The sequence below is a fragment of the Takifugu flavidus genome, unplaced genomic scaffold, assembly GCF_003711565.1.
Source record: "Takifugu flavidus isolate HTHZ2018 unplaced genomic scaffold, ASM371156v2 ctg250, whole genome shotgun sequence".
Taxonomy (NCBI): Eukaryota; Metazoa; Chordata; class Actinopteri; order Tetraodontiformes; family Tetraodontidae; genus Takifugu; species Takifugu flavidus.
The window spans coordinates 6,660-16,583 of NW_026621908.1; the positions used below are offsets into that span (position 1 = coordinate 6,660).

At 45.1% G+C, this 9,924-nt stretch overlaps 1 long non-coding RNA gene across 1 annotated transcript; it reads left to right on the forward strand.

The window, feature by feature from the left end:
• Positions 1-1,747: 1,747 nt before the first annotated feature.
• LOC130519938 (uncharacterized) lies at positions 1,748-3,935 on the forward strand. Its single transcript, XR_008948533.1, has 6 exons — positions 1,748-2,493; positions 2,586-2,679; positions 2,734-3,110; positions 3,241-3,426; positions 3,509-3,568; positions 3,659-3,935. It is a non-coding gene; the product is annotated as an uncharacterized LOC130519938 (long non-coding RNA).
• The last annotated feature ends 5,989 nt before the right edge of the window (positions 3,936-9,924 follow it).

A 9,924-nucleotide genomic window follows, 5' to 3' on the forward strand; every position in this document is an offset into this window, starting at 1 on the left:
TTAAATTTAGAATAATTTTTAAACCCCTTCTTTTGACCTACAAGGTCCTCAGAGGCCTAGCTCCATCCTACCTGGAGGAGCTAGTGATACCTTACCAGCCCAATAGACCGCTCCGCTCTCAGAATGCTGGTCTACTTGTGGTTCCCAGAGTTTCTAGGAGTAGAATGGGGGGCCAAGCATTTAGCTACCAGGCCCCACTGCTGTGGAACCAGCTCCCTGTCCAGGTACGGGAGGCTGACTCCATCGCTACTTTTAAGATCAGACTTAAAACCTACCTCTTTGAAAAAGCTTATTGTTACTGATTCTGTAGTTCCAGTTACTATCATAGATAGACAAATTATCATACATATTTAGATGTCGTCTAATCATTTGGTCACATCTTAGCTATGCTGTTATAGGGTCCGGAAACATGATCACCTGACAGGCCTCTGTCACCCCACTGGGTCATGGTTTCCTCTCCTCTCCTCTCCTCTCCTCTCCTCTCTCTCCTCTCCTCTCCTCTCCTCTCCTCTCTCTACCCAGCTGGCCATCAGCAGGAGGGTCCCCCTACATGAGCCTGGTCCTGCTCAAGGGTTCTTCCTGTTAAAGGGGAGTTTTTCCTTGCCACTGTTGCTTGTCTGGGGTTAGCCCCTGGGATTCTGGAAAGCGCCTTGAAACAAATTTGATTGTATAAGACGCTATATAAATAAAGATTGATTTGATTTGACAGGCACCAACCACCTTGCAGCCACAGCACCCGTCAGCCACCTCAACAATGGAGGCATGGAACATGGTCCACTCAGACTCAATGTCCCCCGCCTCCATGGTCAAAGCTCTTCAGAGGTGTGAGTTGAAGTTCCTTTTGACAGGAGACTCTGCCAGGCATTCCCAGCAGACCCTCACAATATGTTTGGGTCTGGCGGGTCTGTCCGGCTCCTTTCCTTCCTTCCTTCCTTCCCATTGGTGGAGCCAACTCACCACCAGGTGGTGATCAGTTGACCCTCCGCCCCTCTCTTCACCCGAGTGTCCACATCATGAGGCCGCTAATCCAATAACACAACCACAAAGTCGATCATCGATCTGAGGCCTAAGGCGTCCTGGTGGACGCGCATATGGACGCCTTTATGCCTGAACAAGGTGTTTGTTATGGACAATCTGAGACAACAACACAAGTCAAATAACAAAACACCATTCGGGTTCAGATCAGGGGGGCTGTTCTTCCCAATCACACCTCTCCAGGTCACACTGTCACTCCCAACGTGAGCATTGAAGTCCCCCAGGAGGACAAGGTAGCCCCCAGAAGGAGAACTCTCCAGCACTCCCTCTAAGGATCCCAAAGAGGGTGGATACGCTGAACTGCTGTTTAGGCCATAGGCACAAACAACAGTCAGGATCCGTCCCCCACCGCGAAGGGAGGCTACCCTCTCATCCACTGGGGTAAACTCCATTATACAGGCACAGAGCTGGGGAGCAATGAGAATTGCCACCCCTGCCCGTCGCCCCTCACCATCGGCAACTCCAGAGTAGTAGAGAGTCCAACCCCTCTCAAGAAGACTGGTTCAAGAGCCCTTGCTATGCGTTGAGGTGAGGCCGACTATATCTAGTCGGAACTTCTCAACCTCGCGCACCAGCTCAGGCTCCTTTCCCATCAGAAAGGTGACCATCCACGTCCCTAGAGCTAGTTTCTGCAGCCGGGATCAGACCACCAAGGTCCCTGCCTTCAGCCGCCACCCGGAACAATGCACCTCTGGGCCCCTCCTCCAGGTGCTGATCCCACGGGAAGGAGGTCCCATTTTGGCTCTTCGGGCTGTGCCCGGCCGGCCACCAGCGCTGTGTGTTAAGTTCAGTTTGCAGAGGAACATATTAAAAGACACAGACAGTTTTGTTTGAAACAGAAGCATTGTAGTAAATTTCAACAGCTCCACCTATCGGTCTGGTTATGGTACTGCACCAATACGAGCCGCCAGTTCTTCGCATGGAGCCTAAAAAGGTGTCCATTTTCTCCCCGTGGTGCCGCCAACGCTGAGCTTAATACGGGTCTACACAGGTATGATAGCCGAACATAGCAGAATTATAAAAGGGAGGGCAGAGTCTGTATGGCCTTTGCCAAAGCACATTTTTAAAGATCAAAGTAAATTAAAGTCAATTTTTTTTAATGAGGGTCAGAGCCTTAGCCTAGATAAAGTAGCAAAGCTCCAGATTTTTAGTTAAACAAACCAACTAAGGACAAACAAAAGAAACAAGCTCCAACATGGTTCAAGTCAACGTTGAAGTAGAAGGGATGAACGGCGCCTTCTAAGAGGTGAGGCGCTGCTAAATTTAGAGATGATCTCAGCAAAAGCACCTGTATACTTAATATTCACTAGCTCACAGCTGGGATTTCACACATTTGTTAGTTCAATACTCAGTTGTTAAGAATTGTAAACTTATTTAACCACTGTGACAGGTTCTTTCTCTTTAGGCCCAAATCAAGTCCATTGCTGGAAAGCTTCTTACAGTAGTTTATGAAAACAGGTAAGTGTAATGCTTTTTCTTTAAACATCTCAAACTTCTGGAGTGTATTGATGTATTATTTGTTTTTGATTATTAACATATATTATCTATAGTCCACAGGAGGAAGTTGTTGTGTGTTGTGACTCTGTGCGGCGGCTGCCTCCTCCAAATTTCTCCTGTAACGTGGTTGTTGGAGATGAGGTGGAGGTGAGAACTACCAGTATAACTGATGATTCAGTTTTTATGTCCATTGTCTCACAGGTTTTCTCCAGGCTTGGTGATCGGGAACCATTTGGCTGGTGGCTGGCACAGATCAAAATGATTATAGAGAGGTAATTCAGATGTTGCTGCAGAATCAGAAGCCCTTACTCAGAAGCTGGAGTGGATTTTTTTATTTTTTTATTTTAAAAGCACAAAAAATAATTCAGCTTCACTACTAATGATTCATTTTCAGAGGGATGGTAATAAAAAAGCTTCCTTTCTTACACTTTTCCCAGTGGTATCTGATTGAATACATGGATGGATTCCAGGAGTTTGTCAAATCAGGGTCCATCAGGAATAAGAATACGGACACTTTCTGCACCGTAGAAATGCTCATGCAGATCTTCTGGTTAGAAGAGCCAAGAGTCAGACTGCAGGTGAGCGCTCAGAGCGTACGCTCCACATACTGTAGGTGACACGAAGAAGTGCACAAGCAGATGTGAAAAGGCTGGCTTTGACAGCTGTCAAATACATGTGATCCATGTCTTCCTCTGCCTGGCCATGTAGGAGGAGCAGTGCCACGCACAAGCAGAGACCAAGGATCAGGGCTGTCAGACCGAAGCCGATGACGGCGGTCAGCCAACTGAATATGCTGGTTCTAGCGAGCAAAGGCCCACGCAGCAGGAAACGGCAGCTTGCGAGACCAGAAGTGTCTGAGCAGTGAGGCCCACAGCGGCCAGCCACCAGACTCTGGTGAGAAGAAATGAACCCATAATTCACATGTGAAAGCAATAGATTAGATGGTGATGATCATGAGGATGGTGTTTCTGAACAGGGGAACACACTGAAGAATTGTGGCAAACTGACGAAGACCAGCCGGTCTGGACTCTGAAATGTAAGTATCTGCTTTGTTTGTGAAATGAATGCGAGTCCCAGGAAGGGAGAAACTTCTAAACACTAACAGACTTTTATAATTGTGTTCTAGTGGAGCCCAAGCCTCCAAAGGTCAAAAACCCGCCCGTCGTCATCGTCGTCGCAACTGGCAGCGTCGACTGCGTGAATACACCATGGATGACGAGTACGACGACGAAGAAATAAGGATGACCCCACAGGGACTCTGCCTGTTCCGATTGTTTGGCAGCCGATGGGTGGCAATGGCCTAATCAGTTTTTCTTTTTTGAATTGCTTCATTTTAAATGATCATTTTCTTTTCCTGAAATTCATGAATATTTGTTGTATTTGTGACTAAAATCTGAAATTGCTCCTGTGTTTAGTGATGATTTGAGTCACATGGTGAAGCCCAACCTGAATTCATTTAACTCCAATCCTCGATCATCCCGAACATTATATTCTTATATGAAAGATAAAGCGCAGCTAACTATTAACAGTGAAAATATCGGCAGAGATTTGAAAGGTAATGTCGTATAAAGTAGGTCAATTCTTTTTGTACAAGGATCGGAGCAGATTTGTGGATACTGGCTGCAGTACGTACTTCCTTTGGCTACGGAGTGGCGTCTTTATTTGCCTCAGATTCATGAAGCGGCCCCAAGTCCAAATGAATTGAATAGGCCTGCCCAAGAGTGTATTTGAGACCCTCATTCAATTTTGTTTGGTTTCTCGAATAGTTTTGTTACTCCGTAGTGCCGCTCCTTTAAGAGTTGCATTAGGTTGACGGCACCGCTCTTTTGGCCAAGTAGACTTACCGTAGTTTTCCTGTAGCAAAGGAAGAAAAGCGCGAAGAAAGACCTGTGGCAAGCTGTGTTTTCTCTTCATCGTTCACCTTTGTTCTGTTGGATCCCTAAAAAAACACCTGTCTGTAAGTATTGCTTGCTTTTTAAAAAATTGATAACTCACCTATGGTGGATTTTTGGAACTGCGTTTAGTGTGCTAACTGAAGAACGCAAGCTGTGCTAAATGGTTAGCAGGTTAATGGGATTCTCAATGTTATTTTAGCATTACGCTAATCAATCAATCAATCTTTATTTATATAGCGTCTGTTACAATCAAAATTGTTTCTCTAGGCGCTTTACACAATCCCAGGGCCTAACCCCAAACAAGCAACAGTGGCAAGAAAAAACGGACCAGGCTCATGTAGGGCTGGCTAGAGGAGAGGACTTGACTTGACAGGTTGGGTTGGGTTTCTGGAGGCCTATAGCAGACTAACTAAGATGTTAACCTAATTTGTCTGTCTATGATAGTAACTGCAACTACAGAATTAGTAACAATAAGCTTTTTCAAAGAGGTAGGTTTTAAGTCTGATCTTAAAAGTAGCGATGGAGTCAGCCTCCTGTACCTGGACAGGGAGCTGGTTCCATAGCAGGGGGGCCTGGTAGCTAAATGCTCGGCCCCCCATTCTACTCCTGGAAACTCTGGGAACCACAAGTAGACCAGCATTCTGAGAGCGGAGCGGTCTATTGGGCTGATAAGGTATCACTAGCTCCTCCAGGTAGGATGGATCTAGGCCTCTGAGGACCTTGTAGGTCAAAAAGGGTTTTAAAAATTATTCTAAATTTAACGGGCAGCCAATGAAGCGACGCCAGTACAGGAGTTATGTGATCTCTTTTGTCAATACCTGTCAGAACTCTGGCTGCAGCATTTTGAATCAACTGGAGGCTTCTTAAAGAGTTGTTTGGACACCCTGATAATAAAGAATTACAATAGTCCAGCCTGGAAGTAACAAATGCATCGACTCTTTTTTCAGCATCATGCCGCGTCAGCAGCTTCCTGATCTTTGTGAAAAAAGGCACTTCTCGAGACTAATTTAATGTGTGAGTTGAAGGAGAGATTTTGATCAAAAGTTACTCCTAGATTCCTCACAGAGAGACTAGATGTTAATGAGATACCATCTAGAGTGATCATGTGATCTAATCTATCCCAGAGAGGTTCAGGACCAAACACCATGACCTCAGTTTTTCCTGGGTTAAGGAGGAGGAAATTTGAAGACATCCAGGACTTTATGTCTTTAAGACAGGTCTGGAGCTTCACTAACTTCTCTGTCTCCTCTGGTTTCATGGATAAATAGAGCTGAGTGTCATCAGCATAACAATGAAAATGTATCCCATGCTGCCGAATAATGTTCCCTAAGGGAAGCATGTACAATGTGAAGAGGATTGGTCCGAGTACAGAACCTTGAGGAACTCCATGGCTAACCCTACTGTATGAGGAGGGAACACCATGGACATGAGCAAACTGGTATCTATCAGATAAGTATGATCTAAACCAGTCTAGTGCTGTCCCTTTAATCCCAATCACATGTTCCAGGATGCTGTGATCAACTGTATCAAAAGCAGCACTGAGGTCCAGCAGAACCAGCATAGAGACCAGTCCATGATCGAATGCTATGAGAAGATCATTAGTGACTTTAAGAAGTGCTGTTTCTGTGCTGTGATGAGCTCTAAAGCCTGACTGAAACATCTCAAACAGGCTGTTCCTCTGCAGGTGCTCCAGTAACTGAGTCACCACCACCTTCTCTAGAACTTTAGAGATAAAAGGAAGGTTGGATATTGGCCTATAATTTGCTAATACGTCCAGTGATGGTTTTTTAAGCAACGGCTTAATCACTGCCACCTTGTAGGACCGGGGTACATAACCTGTCACTAAAGAACCATTGATCTGGTCCAGGATAGAACTGCCTATCAATGGTAAAACATCCTTCAACAGGTGTGTTGGGATGGGATCTAAAAGACACGTGGTGGTCTTGGATTTCTGAATTAGCGATGACGCCTCAGAAAAATATATAGGGCTGAAGGAGTTTAAGGGCTCGTTGGAGACCCTGTATGTTCCCACAGTCAGCACATCTGGTGATGGTCCAGTTGTTGGGATGGCCTGGTTAGCTTTCTCTCTGATAGCTAGAACTATATCAGTATCAGTGAAGAAGCTCATGAAGTCTTCACCACTAAGGGAAGAAGGGATACGTGGATCTAAAACACTGTGACTCTTAGTTAATTTGGCCACAGTGCTGAAAAGAAACCTGGGGTTGCTCTTATTTTCCTCAATTAAAGAAGAAAAATAAGCTGTTCTAGCCTTGCGAAGGGCCTTTTTGTAAACTAATAGACAGTCTTTCCAGGCTACATGATAGCTGTCTATTTTACAAGAATGCCACTTCCTTTCCAGTCTTCGCACTTTCTGCTTGAGGGTCCTGATATGTGAATTATACCAGGGGGCACACCTCCTCTGATTTACTATTTTCTTTTTCAGGGGGCAACAGAATCAAGGGTGATTCTCAGTGAGGTTGCTGCACCTTCAGCAATAGAGTCAACCTCAGCAGGGCTAAGATTATAATGATTGATCCCTGGGGAAACACACGGTGGTCCTGGGATCAGCACAGGGATCACTTCCTTAAACTTAGCTACAGCATTATCTGAAAGACATCTGCTATAGTAAGACTTTGTTCTGAGCATAGAAGAATCCTTAATCATAAATGTGAAAGTGATCAAAGAATGGTCTGACAGGAGTGGGTTCTGAGGGAACACTGACACATGTTCTACCTCAACACCATAAGTCAGGACTAGATCTAGGGTGTGGTTAAAGCTATGAGTTGGGTGGTTTATCTGCTGGAGGAAACCAACTGACTCAAGTAATGAAATGAAGCCATTTCTAAAACTGTCATTTATAATGTCTATATGGATATTAAAGTCTCCAATGATAATGACTTTGTCCGTTCTAAGGACCAAGTCAGATAAGAAATCAGAGAACTCAGACAGGAACTCTGAATGTGGCCCAGCAGGGGGCCGATATACAACTATAAACAGAAGTGGCTTTTCTGCCTTCCAGTTCAGATGGGTGATGCCAAGAGTCAGGCTTTCAAATGAACTGAAGCCATGTTTTGGTCTGGGATTAATTAATAACTTGGAGTGATAGATTGCTGCCACTCCCCCTCCTCGACCAGTAACATGTGGAATATGATAATTAAGATGGGTAGGAGGAGTAGATTCATTTAAGCTCACATACTCCTCCTGAAGCCAGGTCTCAGTAAGACAAAATAAATCAATGTGATGATCCGCTATGAGGTCGTGCACTAACAGGGATTTACACAAAAGAGATCTAATATTTAACAGTCCACACTTAATTGTGATATTAGTTTCTCCAACTTGTGCTTCAGTATTAATTTTAATGAGATTTTGGTGATTGACCGCTCCCCTGCTCTGTGCTTGGTGAACTTTTAACCGTGGAACAGAGACTACCTCTATAGTTTTTAAATATGTTATTGTTGGCAGATGAGGGTTCTAAGGAAGCAGCAGAGATGTGTGTAAGACTACAACTCTGCATCCTGGTCTGGACCCTGGATTGTCAGGTCACTTTGGGTCTAATAAAATTAGCCAAATTACTAGAAATGAGAGAAGCACCATCCCGTGTGGGATGGACACCGTCTCTCCTAATCAGACCAGGTTTTCCCCAAAAAGTGCTCCAATTGTCTATAAAGGCCACCTGGTTATCGGGGCACCAATGTGACAGCCAGCGACGAAGCGACGACATGCGGCTAAACATCTCATCGCTGGCCAGATTGGGGAGGGGACCAGAGAATGCTACGGAGTCCGACATCGTTTTTGCGTAGTTGCACACTGACTCTATGTTAATTTTGGTGACCTCCGACTGACGAAGCCGGGTGTCGTTGGCTCCGACGTGAATAATAACTTTACCAAATTTACGTTTACGTCTCGCCAGCAGCAGCACTTGACTATGGTCGCTGGAGTCGGCTTCAAGTAGCGCAAAATAGAGTCGCCAATTACCAGGGTCGGTTTCTCAGCAGGTGTGTCGCCGAGTGGGGAAAAACGGTTAGCCACAGGAAGCGGTTGGTGGTGCACCGTGGGCCTTTGTTTTGGGCTACGCTTCCTGCGAATCGTCACCCAGCTGCCCTGGCTAGCCGCTGCTGCCTGGGGACCGCTAACTGAAGCTACGCTAGGCGGCTCCGCAGCAGCTAGCTTCTCCTGGCTACCTGACGGAACTCCAGGTAACTCCAAGCTGCGGAACCGCGTCTCAAGCTCGCTAAGTCTCGCCTCCATAGCTGTAAATAAACTACACTTTCTGCACCTATTCCCTTCACTAAAGGAGGCAGAGGAGTAACTAAACATTTCACACGCTGAACAGACAAAGACACTGGGTGAAACAGACGGTGAGGCCATGCTAATGCTAATAGTCGGCGAAGCCCTGTATTTGTTTAATATGGATTGTTTCTCACTGTTGTTATCAGGTGACTAGAATGTCCCAAGTGTTCAAATTTTAAGTAAAGTGAATACAACACACCAAGTGTTCAATATTAAGTAAAGTAAATACAACACCCCGTGCACAGTGCAACCAACGAACGATTGAGAAGACAGGAAGTGACGCAATACGTTACCAGCAGGGAACAAAGGTGAGCGAGAGGGGAATGCATGGGGATGCATAGTTTGCATGGGGAAGCAAACTAGCAAATCTACCCTGAAGAGAGATGATATTCAAATTATGGCTTGTTTGAACCATATATGACCTCTTTGCAGTGGAGCAGTGGGTCAGTGTGACTGCAGTGGTCAGTGTGACTGCAGTGGGTCAGTGTGACTGCAGTGGGTCAGTGTGACTGCAGTGGGTCAGTGTGACTGCAGTGGGTCAGTGTGACTGCAGTGGGTCAGTGTGACTGCAGTGGGTCAGTGTGACTGCAGTGGGTCAGTGTGACTGCAGTGGTCAGTGTGACTGCAGTGGGTCAGTGATTTAAACCACTGACTTTTTGGGTTAGGGTAGAAGGTTGTTGGTTCGAATCCAGGCGTGACTTTGGTTTGAAGAATCAATGTTCTTCACAAACATGTTTTTGGTTTTACCATAGTGACTGTCATGCATTGCATCACCATTTTTAGGACCAAGTATCCTATTTAGAAATTACTGTATGGTGGGAAAGAGGATCGTATGACAGCTTATAAATCAGCACCTCTGTAACTATTCCAGCAATGAATCACAAACTAAAAAGGAAAAAAGTTATTTAATTGATGTATAAAAAAAACATGTGTGTGAAGAATATTGATTCTTCAAACCAAAGTCCCGCCCGGATTTGAACCAACAACCTTCCGCTAAAAAGAAGTCAGTGGCTTAAACCACTGACCTATGCAGTCACGGGGGCCCACTGCAAAGAGGTCATATATGGTTCAAAAAAGAAATAATTTCAATATCATCTGTGGATGTGATTTCTGTCAACACAAATTCCATATTTTCACAGCATGTGAAAAACAAATCTGTGTGAAGAATATTTAATAATGGCTTTTTTAAAACCATATATGACCTCTT